The sequence below is a fragment of the Colossoma macropomum genome, unplaced genomic scaffold (assembly GCF_904425465.1).
Source record: "Colossoma macropomum unplaced genomic scaffold, Colossoma_macropomum, whole genome shotgun sequence".
Classification (NCBI taxonomy): domain Eukaryota; kingdom Metazoa; phylum Chordata; class Actinopteri; order Characiformes; family Serrasalmidae; genus Colossoma; species Colossoma macropomum.
The window spans coordinates 50938909-50954354 of record NW_023494789.1 but is presented as its reverse complement, the minus strand read 5'-3'; the positions used below and the strand labels follow the sequence as shown (position 1 = coordinate 50954354).

The 15446-nt window shown below is 41.2% G+C and overlaps 1 protein-coding gene across 1 annotated transcript in view; it reads left to right on the top strand.

The window, feature by feature from the left end:
• Positions 1-278: 278 nt before the first annotated feature.
• The window catches only part of ripor3 (RIPOR family member 3), a 107456-nt gene continuing 92288 nt past the window's right edge, over positions 279-15446 (top strand). Inside the window, exon 1 of the mRNA XM_036571586.1 lies at positions 279-496. The gene's annotated coding sequence lies outside the window, so the exon portion shown is untranslated. The remainder of the gene's footprint in view (positions 497-15446) is intronic.

Below are 15446 nucleotides of genomic sequence, written 5' to 3'. Positions count from 1 at the left end.
AGAGAGAAAGAGAGAGAGAGAGAGAGAGAGAGAGGGAATAGGAGAATAAGAGAGAGGGAGAGAAAGATAGAGAGACAGAGAGAGTTAGAGAGAAAGAGAGAGAGGGGAGGAGGAAGAGTGTGAGAAAAAGGGAATAAGAGAGTAAGAGAGAAAGAAAGAAAAAGAGATAGAGAGAGAGAGAGAGAGGGAATAAGAAAATAGAGAGAGAGAGAGAAGGAGGGAATAAGAGAATAAGAGAGAGAAAGAGAGGGAGGGAGGGAGGGAGGGAGGGAGGGAGGGAATCCTGGTGTGAGTAGAGTTGCATGTGCTCAGTCTGGTTCTCTCTTTGTGCTGTAAAGGCTGCTTCCTGGAATCGGGCGTCTCTTCTGCCTCTCGGAGTCTCTCAGCTCCACTATCAGGAGCGAACAGACGTCCACGCTGAGGAGATGAGCTCGAGCGTGTTTCCACTCCTCTGTCAGATGTAGCCGCGTTCTGGAGCAGGACAGCGCTGAGTCCGGTAAGACAAACTTCTACTGCTATGAATACAGTCAGTGTGTGTTCAGTCACTTCAGAGCGAAACCTCACAGCTCTGAAATACAGACTTTACAGGAGAAGAAAAACGTTCTTAACTTTAACACACGTTAATCTATCAACAGTTCACACTCAGGGATGAGCTGATATGATGCTCTCCGCATCGGTATCGGCAGGAGACAATGGCTGCATAAAGGTTCTGCAAAACTGCTGTCAGAACCAAACACCACCATAAATCTAGACAATATAACTAGTGTTTTTTACTGTAATATTATTGTAAATCATTAGTATTTTTTATGTAGAGAAATTGTCCAGATTCTATTCATTGTCTTATTATAGTGGTAAACAATTTTGCTTGTTATTATCTGCATTGTATTCTGAAATAAGCAAAATGATCTGAGATTATCACAATTTCTCCAGAGAAAATTACCTAAAACAAGTAACAGTCTACATATAAATTTAAAAATGTAGAATTTATAATTCAGTAACTTTACATGCCAACAACTTTTGCAGTGTGATTAGTCTGACCATGATAGGCTTCTTTTAAACACTTAGATTCGTACATAAAGTGCTTTAATTAAAAATAGCTCTTAAAAGGAAAAAAGTATAAGTTTAGTATACTTTTTCCCCCAATACTGATATCGAAACCTTGAGTACCAACCAATACCAGTACTGAAACCTTGAGTACCGACCAATACCAGTACTGAAACCTTGAGTACCAACCAATACCAGTACTGAAACCTTGAGTACCAACCAATACCAGTATCGAAACCTTGAGTACCAACCAATACCAGTACTGAAACCTTGAGTACCAACCAATACCAGTATTGAAACCTTGAGTACCAACCAATACCAGTACTGAAACCTTGAGTACCGACCAATACCAGTACTGAAACCTTGAGTACCGACCAATACTATTACTGATAACTTGAGCACTGGCTGATACAGATATGGAAACTGTGAGAAATGACCAATACCAGTACTGGAACGTTGAGTACAAGCTGATACTGATACTGGAACCTTAAGTATTGACCAATGCCAGTATTGAAATCATGAGTACCAGCTGATACTGATACTGAAAACTTGAGTATCAACCAATACCAGTACTGAAGTACTGAAAGCTTAAGTATCAACCAATACCCATATCGGTCGATACAGATATCAGAACCTTGAGTATTGACTAATACCAGTACTACCACCTTGAATATCAACCAATACCAATACTAAAACCTTGAATGTCGACCAATACCAGTACTGAAACCTTGAGTATTGACCAATACCAGTATTGAAACCTTGAGTACTAGCTGATATGGATTTTGCCATTTTGAGTATCGGCCGATACGGATATTGAATCCTTGAGTATTGACCAATTTCAGTACTGAAACCTTGCGTATTGACTGATAGTCAAGGTTTCAATATTGGAATCAGCAAAGGATAAAACTGTATCAGGCCATCTCTGATTACAATACTAGTAACTAATTACTGGCCATTTTTATTGGTCTATTCATCATAAAATGTTCACATCATATAAAGGGCATGTTTTAAATGATAGAAAGACACAAAACACTGAAAACATGGGGACCAAGGTTTTAAAATGACAGATGATTTCTTTTATTGCGTATTCTGGTTTAGGCAAAAGTGTCAGTGACAGCCTATAGAGAGTAAACGATCAGTACAGACATGCACATGCATTTAATCCTGAGGCATTTCCTTTAAGACGCTTGCTGTTTGCTGTGTGTGTGTGTGTGTGTGTGTGTGTGTGTGTGTATGTGTGTGTGTGTGTGTGTGTGTGTGTGTGTATGTGTGTGTGTGTGTGTGTGTGTGTGTGTGTGTGTGCGTGTGCGTGTGCGTGTGTGTGTGGTGTCAGCGTTCAAAAGATCACTCCCGTGTCAAGCCCGTCAGAGTTTCCCATGCCCCCCGTGTCTGCAGCTTTGCCAAACGAAACACAAACGGAGGCTTTTCGGCTTCGCTTTTCCCTTAGTGGCAGAAAGTCAGGACACAATGCCATGGGATTCTGTAAGCACTGTACGGGATTGGCAAAACTTCTCTTTAAACTTGGATCCTCCATCCTAGATCTGGGATTATTGTTTATTTTCTTTCCTCCTAACTGGCACGTGCGCTTGGAAAATCATAAGGTAGGATATTTCAGGAGACAGAGAACGACAGCAGTGGGACAGCTGGTCAGACAGCACTAGAACATTCAATGTGCAGATATGTTTTACAAATGGCTTCTCAGCAGATTTGGAACAAAAATTTCATTTCAGTCTTTTAATCTTCTGTAAAGAAAAGGTTATTTTACCGCTGTTGATTATGTATGCTAATGACCACCACTCTTATTGGCTGTCTTAAAGGAAGTGGTGGGTTATGGGGTACAGTTCATGCAAGTCTGAGTCTCGAGTCTCTGAGAGGTAAGTCTGAGTCTTGAGACTCTAAGATGTGAGTCTGAGACTTGAGTCTTAGAGGTGTGAATCTGAGTCTTGAATCTCTGAGGTGTGAGTCAAAGTCTAGAGACTCTGGGGTATAAGTCTAAGTCTTGAGTTTCTGAGATATGAGTCTGAGTCTTGAGTCTCTGAGATGTGAGTCTGAGTCTTGAGTCTCAGAGGTGTGAGTCTGAGTCTTGAGTCTCTGATGTGTGATTCTGAGTCTTGAGTCTCTGAGGTTTGAGTCCGAGTTTAGTCTCGAGTCTCTGAGGTGTGAATCCATGTCTCGAGTCTCTGAGGTGTGAGTCTCAGTCTTGAGTCTCTGAGATATGAGCCTGAGATGAATCTCAAGTCTCTGAGGTGCAAGTCAGATTCGAGTCTCTGAGGGGCAAGTCTGAGTCAAGTCTCGAGTCTCTGAGGTGTGACTCCAAGTCTTGAGTCTGAATTTGAATCTCGAGTCTCTGGGTTGTGAATCTGATTCTCAAGGCTCTGGGGTGTAAATCTGGATCTCAAGTCTCTGGGGTGTGAATCTGGATCTCGAGTCTCTGGGGTGTGAATCTGGATCTCAAGTCTCTGGGGTGTGAATCTGGATCTCAAGTCTCTGGGGTGTGAATCTGGATCTCGAGTCTCTGGGGTGTAAATCTGGATCTCAAGTCTCTGGGGTGTGAATCTGAATCTCGAGTCTCTGAGGTGTGAATCTGAATCTCGAGTCTCTGAGGTGTGAATCTGGATCTCGAGTCTCTGGGGTGTGAATCTGAATCTCGAGTCTCTGAGGTGTGAATCTGGATCTCGAGTCTCTGGGGTGTGAATCTGGATCTCGAGTCTCTGGGGTGTGAATCTGGATCTCGAGTCTCTGGGGTGTAAATCTGGATCTCAAGTCTCTGGGGTGTGAATCTGGATCTCAAGTCTCTGGGGTGTGAATCTGAATCTCGAGTCTCTGGAGTGTGAATCTGAATCTCGAGTCTCTGAGGGGCAAGTCTGAGTCAAGTCTCGAGTCTCTGAGGTGTGACTCCAAGTCTTGAGTCTGAATTTGAATCTCGAGTCTCTGGGTTGTGAATCTGATTCTCGAGTCTCTGGGGTGTAAATCTGGATCTCGAGTCTCTGGGTTGTGAATCTGAATCTCGAGTCTCTGAGGTGTGAATCTGAATCTCGAGTCTCTGGGGTGTGAATCTGAATCTCGAGTCTCTGAGGTGTGAATCTGAATCTCGAGTCTCTGAGGTGTGAATTTGAATCTCGAGTCTCTGGGTTGTGAATCTGATTCTCGAGGCTCTGGGGTGTAAATCTGAATCTCGAGTCTCTGAGGTGTGAATCTGAATCTCGAGTCTCTGAGGTGTGAATCTGAATCTCGAGTCTCTGAGGTGTGAATTTGAATCTCGAGTCTCTGGGTTGTGAATCTGATTCTCGAGGCTCTGGGGTGTAAATCTGGATCTCAAGTCTCTGGGGTGTGAATCTGAATCTCGAGTCTCTGAGGTGTGAATCTGAATCTCAAGGCTCTGGGGTGTAAATCTGGATCTCAAGTCTCTGAGGTGTGAATCTGAATCTCGAGTCTCTGAGGTGTAAATCTGAATCTCGAGTCTCTGAGGTGTGAATCTGAATCTCGAGTCTCTGATGCCTTAATGGTCTTGTAAGTACATAATTGAGTTAACTTTTTCAAATTTGCATTTGTATTTGAATAAAGTCTGGAATATACTGCAACTTTTGAGGGCTCAGATGGAAAAAGGACTTTTTAGAGTCTTGGAACTTTCACTTGTGCTGCCCCGGAGAATAATAGCATTGAGGCCAGTTGTGAAGTACACGTGTACAGTAATGTACGCTCTGCAAGATGACAGATGACCTCTAATGGAGCTCTTGGTCATGCTCTAATTCAAACCAGTGCTTGCAAAAACAGGCAGACTCCATCACCTTCTGAGAGCAAGTTCTCTGAAGCAGCCGCACATGAGCCATGCACAGTGCCAATTAGCTCAGCAAGGTAGTTGCACATGGCAAGTGAAGTCATCTCGAATCTGACCGATATATCTAATGTTTCTCATTCTGAGATTGTGATAAGAATATTATAAGCTTATTTTAACTTGTTTTACTTGAAAGAGAACTCCTCTGATTTTATTCACACATAACTCAGTGTGTGAGATGTAATCAGAGTGATTCTGAGTGGTTTGGTGTGAAATGGTTCAGATGTCTTTACAGTGGTGGTGATAGGAACCAGGGGTCACCATGACTACAACACAAATATAGACATTTTATTTACTATCCAGAACCACCAGTGAACCTACACGAGTCTTCTGAGTTTATATGGAATGTTGATGATGGAAAATAGTGGAAAATCTGAAATAATCAGTTTTCTTTGACTTACTCCGGCTTGCATGTACCTCCTGGCCATGAGCAGATTTTTAAAACGTGTGTTTTATGCCAAAACGTAAACCATAACACAATGTCTTAGGGACCAGGCATACAGGCATACATACATACATACATACATCTAAACCGCTTATCCTTCTGGGTCGCGGTGGGGTGCTGGAGCCTATCCCAGCTGTCATTGGGCGGAAGGCTGGATGCATCCTGGACAGGTCACCAGTCCATCACAGGGACCAGGCAGTGAATTCATAACCATTTCATGTAGTAACTTTCTGTGAGGGAGCTTTTAGAGGTGGACGTCTGGTTCCTATCACCACCACTGTGAACAGTTCTGACTCAGTAAGTTTCTCTAGAACGGAGCGTTTCACACCAAACCACTCTGAATGACTCTGTTTACATCTTAACCATTTAAGTATGCAATTTTTTTAAAAATCGGTGGATTTTGATAGGTGAAATTATCTCACTATATTTGTAGATCATTTTGCTTATTTTGTAAAATAATGCTTGAAGCAAGCAAATTACTGAAAATAATTGCAACATTCATAAATAACAACTATTTTTACAATGTATATGGATGATTCTACTGAACTGGGTTAAAAACACATTTGGGACTTTTAACTAATCTTGGACTTCAGACTAAACTCCTTTTGCTCTGAGTGTCTCTAAACCATAATTATGATTATTTTATTAAATCTAATAATTGAACTTTCCATTTTATCTCTACCAATACAATCATAACTCTACCCAAACTCTACCAAATGTGTCAGTAGTGACTGTTTCAGTGACAGTTTTAGCTCATTTTGAGCTCAAAAACTCAGCAGTTCATGACCAGCAAACACAGCTTTGAACAGCTGTTCACACAGAAAATCATTATATTTTGCATTAAAACACTAAAAAGTGCTGAACTGCAGAAAATATGACGATTCTTAATGTTCCACACTGGTTTTCAGACTTTGGGACTCATTTACTTCAAAACAATGAGATCTAATTGCTCACCATGTGGCCCTGAGGGGCAGGGATGCAGCCTCACTTCCCACTCTAAAAGACAGGGGCGTGGCTAGCATTAGGCGCTGCCTGCAGACTAAAACTCTAGTGACATGAAATTGGGGGACAGCATATTGCACTCTATTCAGTATTAACAATTATACATTTAAATCTCACACAGCAGGCCAACATACATAGGATTTTAAGAAAGATTTTCTATGTAAGTCCACAGTGGGACCCAAAGTTTCCAGAATTTGTCCGTCTGGTGACGTAGATCGTAGGTCAGTTTTTCCAGGGGAAGCAGAGTTGCAGCTTGGGAAAGCCACTGCTCAATAGATGGTGAAGAGGGGCTGGCCCATCGAATTAGGATACATTTTTTTGCCAGAAATGAAAACATCAGAAACAAAAATTTGCCATCAGTATCAAAAATATGTTCTGCTCCTATTGCCAAAAGATACAGGGCAGGGGATTTCTGAAATTGTGTCTGAAGGATATTTTCTACCGTGATGTGTACTCTATCCCAGAAAATGCCAATTTTTTTACACTGCCAAAAGGCATGAAAAAACGTTCCTTTTTCAGTTTTACATTTAAAACACAAATTAGTTCTGTCTGGAAACATCTTCTGTAGGCGAACAGGTGTAAAGTATATCCTATTCATGAATTTAAAGTTAAGCTCGTGAACACCAGATGAGGTACACCTGGGAAACAGACCTTTACAAATATTGCAGCAGTCCTCTTCTGAGATAGGTTGGTCTAAGTCCCTTTCCCAAATTCCCCTCAGAGTGTCTGACGATGGTTTAACACTCTTTAGCAAAATGCCATGAATTAGTGAAATCAATCCTCTAGTCTGGTCCTTCTTAGCTAGCAACACTTCAAGATCGGTTAATTCCTTTCTAAATCTCCCATCCTTAATGGCTGAGGTGATCAGGTGATGAATCTGAAGATATTTGAAAAAATCTGACCTAGGTAACTCATATTCTTCTTGCAATTGTGTAAACGATTTGAGCAAACTACCAGAAAACATATGGGACAGCATTTTTTTAATTGGAATTTTTTTTAATTTAAAAATTAAACTCATGATAAGTTTAAATAAATTTCATTTTAAAAGAAAACAAAAAGGTTTTAAAAAATGAAAAATAACAAAAAAGTGTAAGTATTATTGTCACAAGTGTATATTTAGGGGTTAGGGTTTGGGACAGACTCCTCCCAGTAGAAAGAACCTTATAAATGATGATTTTGTATATATTTAATTTATTACTATCTCTATTAACACCTTGAGTTTAAATAGATCAGAAAATAATCCTTGTAAATATCAAAGATCTTCACTGTTTTTAAATATATATTTTTTGCTATAGTACTGGAGCTTGGGCTAATTCAGTAGGATGCTCTGTATGTCTTTTGGAATAAGTTATTTAACATCATCCTGTATGTCTAATTTGTATTTTAATGAGGTCTTTGGCTGATGGGGTCTCTAAAGCCACTGCCTACCTTTGCCTAGTGAAAAGACCACCTCTGGCTAGAGGGATATAAAGCCCCCCAGCATTGGGCTGTGGAGCAGTGGAACTGTGTTCTCTGGAGTGATGGAGCTCCATCCAGTACCTTTGGGATGAGTTGGAGTCAGAGAACTAATTATCCAGTTTGGTCAGTGTCCCAAAATAGAATTTTGGGGGTCACAGGCCCCCCCACTACCATAGACCCTAGTGCAATTGCCCTCCGCCGCTCCCCCAGCTAGTTACATCACTGCATCAAGCTATAAACACGAGCTCCACAGCCTCCAAGTCTTTCACGAGTATCTTGATGCAGGATGAGAAGTCTAAAACATTTGAGTTATCGGCTGGTTTCCTCCAGCCTGTTTTCTCCTGAGGACGCTGATGTTTGCATTTGAGGCCGCAGATTGTTTTACAGGGTGTTTCTCTTGATTCAGTTGGGAGACCAGAGAACAAGAGAGAGAGAGAGAGAGAGAGAGAGAGAGAGAGAGAGAGAGAGAGAGAGAGAGAGAGAGTAAAAGTTCTCACACTGCACAACAGCATTCCGGCTTTTTCTAAATAATTCGCTTTTTCAAGCTTCACGTTTCTCAAAAGAGTTCTGTATTGTGGAATTCGGTTTCAGATTCCCACAGAGGGGCATATGGGTGGGTGTGGGTTGGGGGTGGAGTGTTGAGGGGATGGAAGGAATGAGTCCTCTAGCGTTTCTTCTGAAATGAAGGGTCTTAATGGGGCCTTTGCTGCAGTAACAGCCTCTACTCTTCTGGAATGGCTTCTAGATGTTGGAACATTGCTGTGAGGATTTGATTGAGCATTAGTGAGGTCAGGTACTGATGTTGGATGGTCAGTTCTGGATCAATAATCATCCCAAAGGTACTGGATGGAGCTCCATCACTCCAGAGAACGCAGTTCCACTGCTCCACAGCCCAATGGTATATTTGGTGAACTTAGGCTCATGTGCAGCTGCTCCAGAGCGTCTCATTCTATTGGTCAGTGTTCTTCTGTGAAGATTCACAGAACTCGCCATAGCGGCGTTGATGCTTCAATGTCAGTAAAATGTTTGTTTTATCAGCTGTTCCTCTGTAGAGTCTCTGTTCTAGTGCGGTTCTGCGCTCTTCCTCACAGTAACTGAGATCTTCCTCGTCTCCTCTTCTGTAGAGTCTCTGTTCTAGTGCGGTTCTGCGCTCTTCCTCACAGTAACTGAGATCTTCCTCGTCTCCTCTTCTGTAGAGTCTCTGTTCTAGTGCGGTTCTGCGCTCTTCCTCACAGTAACTGAGATCTTCCTCGTCTCCTCTTCTGTAGAGTCTCTGTTCTAGTGCGGTTCTGCGCTCTTCCTCACAGTAACTGAGATCTTCCTCATCTCCTCTTCTGTAGAGTCTCTGTTCTAGTGCGGTTCTGCGCTCTTCCTCACAGTAACTGAGATCTTCCTCATCTCCTCTTCTGTAGAGTCTCTGTTCTAGTGCGGTTCTGCGCTCTTCCTCACAGTAACTGAGATCTTCCTCAGTCTCCTCTTCTGTAGAGTCTCTGTTTCTAGTGCGTTTTGTCGGTTCTGCGCTCTTCCTCACAGTAACTGAGATCTTCCTCGTCTCCTCTTCTGTAGAGTCTCTGTTCTAGTGCGGTTCTGCGCTCTTCCTCACAGTAACTGAGATCTTCCTCGTCTCCTCTTCTGTAGAGTCTCTGTTCTAGTGCGGTTCTGCGCTCTTCCTCACAGTAACTGAGATCTTCCTCGTCTCCTCTTCTGTCTTCAGTGTGAGAAATGAGGAACAGTCACTCTTCACTCCAAACTCTTGGGAAACTGGGCGAGTTTTCAGATTTACAGATCTGCTGCAGCTCATTGTAAAGTTTTTCAGAGGAATCCGGGCAGAGTTACAGTTTCTAGGCTATGAAGGACCAACTGGGTGAACCAGTCTGCTACAGCGCCACCTTGAGGCAGAGCAGTGCTGCAGCTCTAGTTAGTTCAGAACACCAAAGACAGAAGCTGATTGTGGCTGAAGCAGATAAACAATGAGCTTCACTGAATCTGGATTTCAGTGTCTATTTAAACTCCGATACAGACGACATAACGTCATAGTAAGTTTATTTTCAGGGACCCCCAGAATTTTGATTTTGAGGCATATATGGGGTCAAAGAGGTCATTTAGGGGGTCCAGGGGCCCCCAGGATGCCCTGTATTTCTCACCTTGCATATATCCTACATTTTACTTTTCCCCTTGAGTTCCACTTATAACATCTGTGTGGCTTTATGTGCTGAAAACAGGCATCATTTATTCCTACGTGACCATTTTCCAACCTGTATTTATCCCTTAGAATTAAACAGGCTGTTTTTGTTATTGTGATTTTAAGACTGATATTCATGCTAATGAGCTCTGTTCTGATTGGCCACCCTGTATTGTGCTTGATTCAAAAAGCAGTTTGAACTGAAACACTCCTTATAACTCCAGCACAAGTGGGCGGGGCTAAACTGCTGTAGGCTAAATATGTGTAAACACACTGGTTTTTATGACACCACAAAAACAGTTAATATCGAAACAGGCTGTTTTTCCAGCTTTGTTCCCATATTTGGACTGTATGGACTGTAAGTTTTGAAACTTTAACAGTTTATACTTTACAGCAAACTCTTTTATTTCAAACACTTGAGGGTAATTGCAGTTTTCCATGATATGGGCCCTTTAAAGTTGATTCTTCAAGGGTTCTTTAGTAAAGAAAATGGTTCTAGCACCAAGAAGTGTTCTTCTGTTGTTACAAGGGTTCTTCTCTTGTTATATTTGACATCAAACCAATAAAGAACCCCTGTTGGGGCTACATGGAACCCTTCTCAAAAAGGTTGTATATAGAACCATCTATAGCACATTCTCCATCAATCTGAGGAACCGTTTCATCATGCAAAGAAACCTGGATATTTATAGTGTATGTCGCTGCTGTCGGAACAAAACCGACACTGTATCTCCACTTTTGTCGTTTTTCAGTTTTTGACATCATTTGAAAGAACTTGTTGTTGTTTATATTGTGTGTAAATTTGACAATTGGACCAAAAGAAACGACCCAAAATTACTTGGGAAAAAAGTCTGGTTTCATTGACTTACATTAAAAGTAAAGTATGTTTTTTCCTTCTCCTGTAAAGTTACCATTTTGGAGACACGAGGTTTTGTTCCAACAGCAGCGACATGTTAATCTTAATAGTTTCCTACTGGTTCTACAGTGTATACCTGCACTCTTGCATTTATATCCACTTCTAAAATAGAAGACAACGGCTTTTAAGCCAAAACAGAGGAACATAAACTAGGTTAAAGATTACCTTATATGGAAATTTGACCTTTGCATATCCATACTGACCAGCATATGCTTTAGAAGAATGTTGGATGGGTGACTCATTCTTCATTTTTGCCTGAGAACAGCCTACATTTCAGCTGTAATCTAATTTGCTCCAATTGATTGGTTGTGTCTGGGAGTGTTTAAAACACAATCCTGCTGGGATTCATACTCTGCATAACTGATTGCTAAGAATGTGGGTGAGCTGGTGGGACTTTCCTCATGATAAATCAGCAATAAATCAGCGATAAGTCCGCGCATTACCTGGGAGACACACATACAAATACATTCTCACATGTCCTCCTAATCAAAGCATGGAAATCAGGATGTGATTTTTGTTTATAAAGGCCTAATCAGAGCTCAGTGCAACACAAAAGCCAGTTTTAGGATTGTTGCTTTCAAATAACAACCATTATAAGAGCCCTTACATTGCTATAGAGCCTTCACGTTAAGTATAAGTATAAGTGTGTTGTCTGTACTGTTAGTAATAAAGGTTCTGTTCAGGTGCGTTTCTCGTTCATCGAGGTACAACAGTGTAAATGTTCCCTCAAAGCTCCAACAGTGGTTTTAAGGTCTGATTGTGAACCTTAAATAAGTGTTTCCAGGTGAAAAGTTCGCATTTGTACCTTTTCATAACCGAATGTTTTAAAACAGAACAGTAAAATAAAAGCCTGGAGACGAGACGGGGTGTGTGGAGTCAGTACAGCTTAGAACATATCATTTCAGTAGATTATGGTTCAGTTATGTTCCCTGACTAAAGGTACTGAGATGGACCCTTGAGGGACAGTTTACTACCTGTATTTCTGAGAGTGTAGAGGCTGTGCCAACTTATTTTCACCTAGAAAATCAACAAAACATGCAATTTGACCAAGAATTTGCATACGACTGTATGTAATAACTGTGAATTTACATAGATATCTTCTTTTTTGATGACTATCTTGTTATGCACTTTGATAATATCCTCAAACAGTTGTCAGACAGGGTCTGTCTGCAGACTGCAGGACAGGGGCAGAACGCGTAGGGCGGAACTGCTGTGGTGGTTGACCAGTCAGAATAGAATGGGCGAGCTGACCAATCAGAGCACACTGATTGTGCTCTGGGGGCTGAAGATGGTGATTGATGCAGTTTTGAAAGTGGAATTTATTGCATGCCAACAAAGGTGGATGTTGTTGTTCTAGTGTGCAGAGTACAGTCTGAACTTACAATTGTGGATTTTTGTGAGTTTATCAGTGTTGCTGGTTTTTATTGCAGTGTAGTCTGAGAGGTTAAAGGCTATTCTGTTGTGGTTTTTGGTCTTTTACTTCACGCACAGAGATTCTCCAGATTTCCTGAATCTTTTGATGATATTATGCACTGTAGAGGATAAAATACTTAAAATCCTGATGGAGGAATGTTATTTTTTAACTGTTGGATTTTTTGCTGATGCATATTTGCAAAGTGGTGAGTCTCGACCACCCTCGCTCAAAAACCCACCCTCGCTCATAAACCACCCTCGCTCAAAAACCCACCCTCGCTCAAAAACCCACCCTCGCTTATAAACCATCCTCGCTCTTAAAGAGATGCTCCTTTTACATCCAAACATGATTACATCACCTGTTGTTTTTTGAACATTTCACAATGTTTATAGTCCAGTTTTTTTAAATGCCTTGCAGGCATCAAATTTCAGAGTAAACCTGTCTTTATCCCTTAGAATATGACAGGCTGTTTTTGTTACTGTGCTTTTAAGACTGATATATGCAAATTAGCTCTGTTCTGATTGGCTGCCCTGTACTGTGCTTGATTCATAAAGTAGTTTGAACTGAAACACTCCTTCTAACTTCAGCACGAGTGGGCGGGGCTAAACTGCTGTAGGCTGAATATGTGTAAACGCACATTGTGACATCAAAAAACAGTTAAAATTGAAACAGGCTGTTTTTCCAGCTTTGTTCCCATATTTGGACTGTATGGACTGTTCCTCTGTTGGGTCTGTATGGAACCCTTCTCAATAAACCCTCTTTGAATAATATCTTAGCATGTCTAAACTTCTTAAATGTATTTAACATTTCTAATAATTCTCATTATGAGATTGTTGTAAGAATATTGCAAAATTATTTAACTTATTTATCTATTTTATCTAAAAAGTCTTGTTCCATTGGCAGATCATTTTATTTGTTTTAAGTATTATTTCTTGAAATAAGCAAAATGATCTTTATTATTTCCCGAAACAAGTACACTGAAATAAGACACTTTTGTGAGATAAAATGACTTAAAACAAGTAAAAATATATAAAAACAGGTGGAATAATCTTACAACATTCTTACAACAGTCTCATAATGAGAAATATTAGATATATGAACTACATTTAAGATGCTCTTATTCGCTAAGATATCATTTTTGCCGTGTTTGTAGAATAACATCATTCAAATATGTGCCACTGGAGCGCATCTTAAAAAGACTATTAACATTTTAAGTATTTAATCACATTTAAACTCATATGGGTTTTTTGAAAGACTAATTTTAGTGTTGACAACAAACTACAAAGTAATAGTCGATACCCCTGATAGATCACAGAGTGAGGCCTTGAGGTAAATTTTCACCTTCCAACTCAGTTAGAGTCTCAGACACACTGATATCCAGAGAGAGAGAGAGAGAGAGAGACGTTATCTACCTCCTGCACACTCAGTCAAACCCTCCACACTGAGCTTGTGCTGTGAAACTGATAGCACAGCCCAGCACAAACACACCAATTAGAACACACACACCCTTTTAACCAGTTAGCACTTAAAGATCAACACAAACAAGCGTCTATTTCTGCTGTTTGATCTTCTTTTCTCCTTTAATATTGCAATTTCGTAACGACGTCGCATTTAACTTCATATTTAAAGAACATGATGTAGTAAAGCTACTTTTATACAGATTTGTATTTATTTTCTGCAAACTACCCTTCAATAAGAATATATTTCACACTGCTTTTACTGTTATTCTGACTAAAGAATCAATAATAGTCATTTCCATAGCAACGTGATTTGCATTCTGAATGTTTGTGCAGCCTTGCTCAGAAATTACTGCAGTGCATCCATCAATAAAGGCTGCATGAAGCTTCTGTTTTTGAGACTTAAAAGAGGTTCATGCCAGGCTCTGTAGGGCTTTTGCAACTTTGAGGTACTCAAGCTCTCGTGCAAATTTGGCGCGGGGGGGCGGCTTCTCTGGGGGGGGGGCACATTTCCCCATTTTTTATCCCCAATAAGTCCAATTCCTTTGATGATGTAGGTCTCCCTCTATCTCAGGATTTCTCAACCACTGGGTGAGCTGCGAAGCCCATGGTCCATAGTGGGTTAGTGGTGACTTGCACTTTTTTTTTATTTTTCCCCAATTTTCTGCCCAATTTAGTCGTGTCCAATTCCACTAGTTAAGACTCCCCCAATCACACGATACCACCAGCACTAGAAGGGCGAAGGCTAGCACAGGCTTCCTCCGAGACCTGCAAAGCACCACCGAATCTTTTCAAACTGCTGCTAACGCAACGTCATCGGACAGCTGAACGCGCTCGGAGGAGATGCTAACCGCCAGTTCTGTTACGTCAGCTAACAGAAGCCTACACTGACTAGTATCATGCTGAGTGATGGGGGGAGAAGGGGGGCCATCCTACCCACCCAGAGAGCGAGGACAATAGTGCTCTCTTGGACTTGGCCACGGACGGCTGTAGCATCACCAGGGATTGAACTCGCGATCTCCTGCTGACACGGCCAACACTTAGATTGTTGTGCCACTCTGCAATGTCACCTTTTCATACAAACGAGCAAAAAAACCAATTGGCTTAATAATAAGACGGCAGCAAGAGCTTCCAAGGGCCTCCGAGAGACATGAAGCTTCAGCGCATCTTTTTAAACTGCTGCTAATGCAACATCATTGGAGCTCAACACGCTTGGAGGAGAACACTAACTGCTAATTCTGTTGTGTCAGCTAACAGACGCCCACACTGGCTTGTCTTGTGCTGAGAAATGGGGTAGAAGGAGGGCTATCTTGCTCACCCAGCAAGAGAGAGGACCATTACAATGTCTTGGACTCACGGATGACTGTGGCATCACTAGGGATCCAAGTCACAGCCTCCTGGCAATAGACCATTTTCACACTTCCATGTTCGTTAATGTGGAAGAGTAAATGGTTGTTGTCGGAAGGAAGCCTTGTATCTCAAAAATGGTAACTTTACAGGAGAAGGAAAAAACCTACTTTACTTTTAATGTAAGTCAATGGAACCAGACTTTTTTCGAAGTCATTTTGGGTCATTTCTTTTGCTCCATTCTTCATGAAATTTACTTACAATGTAAAGGACAACAGGCATTTTCAGAATATGTCAAAAACTGAAAAACAACAAAAATGGAGATACAAGGTTTTTGTCCAACAGCAGC